Here is a 1,307-nt window from a genome sequence, read left to right on the forward strand (position 1 = left end):
GTATTTCACAACTTGAAATATCACTTTATTATAAAACGAAATAGGGGTACAGGAAAGACTAAAGACGATGGTTTCATAGGTGGCACATTATTGAAATTGTAGTTGGTTGATTAGTGCTGTGCAGATTTCACAGGCGCTCTTTCCCATGCCCCGTGCTTTATCCTATGTTTATTTTCATACCTTTTTTCCATATTATTTTTATTTAATAAAGTAAACTGCATTTTGCAAGCTTTATTACATGTTGTACAATTATTTCACCAGCAGCAACAACGCCTTCATGAAAGTTTTCAGCAACCTTGACGAGCCATTCCTTTCCTTTGGACTGGGATCCAGCAAAGGAAACACTCATGGCAAGACGGTGTAGCAGGCACCAACTGCCCCATTCAACCAGGCACCAGTTTCGCCTATAAGTTCTGTACGGTCCGGTCCTCCCGGCACATAGATCCAGCGAGCGGTTAACCCAATGCCGCCCACCCAGGTCACAATCATGACTGAGCGTCCGAACTAACGTTGCCCGAGCTTACATAGACCGAACGGTCTTCCAAGGTCGACCATAAAGAACGAGCGTCCAAGCTAGGACTGAGCTTTGGCCAACCGTATATAGAACGAGCGGTCTTCCAAGGTCGCCTCCATCCGGTCGCCTAGTAATAATATGCTGGCCCTATATTAACGAGTACATAAAAATGCGATCGTCAATAAGCGATCGTCTTGACAGCGATCGTCGGCTTATAAAGATAAGCGACCGACCAAAACCAAGACAAGCGAGGGGGCTTATGTACCGACCGATCCTCCCAACAAATAGACCAAACGGTCCTCCAAGGTCGTCCATCAGCTCTTCATGATTGTGACCTGGGCGGGCGGCATTGGGTTAACCGCTCGCTCGATCTATGTGTCAGGAGGACCGGACGGTACAATACTCTAGAAGCATCAGAAAACCATTTGAGTTGGAGTTTCTATCAAAGGAAGGGGGAATTGCTGTGGTGGCAACCTTAATGCATACTGCTGTCCCAATTCAAAACTGCTTATATAGTGGTGGTGTAAATCGGCATAATAATTCCTCCGCCTGATGCACATTGGAGAACCTCAGATCTTAACCAAACATTATTCTTTTCCTCTGCCTTAGAATTATTGCACAATTATATTTGTCAAATTATTTACTTTTTCCGCTAGAACAAAAGTACATCATTGGAAAGAATTGCTTAGTGGCTCAAAATATGCACTTAGCGTCAGTGAAGTAACGTGAGGTAATCGCTCGGTATAGGGGACATTCAGTTTTAGAAAAATGCCACCTTCAAGGCGGTGCATCA

Source organism: Vigna angularis, chromosome 8 (genome assembly GCF_016808095.1).
Source record: "Vigna angularis cultivar LongXiaoDou No.4 chromosome 8, ASM1680809v1, whole genome shotgun sequence".
NCBI classification, from domain to species: Eukaryota; Viridiplantae; Streptophyta; class Magnoliopsida; order Fabales; family Fabaceae; genus Vigna; species Vigna angularis.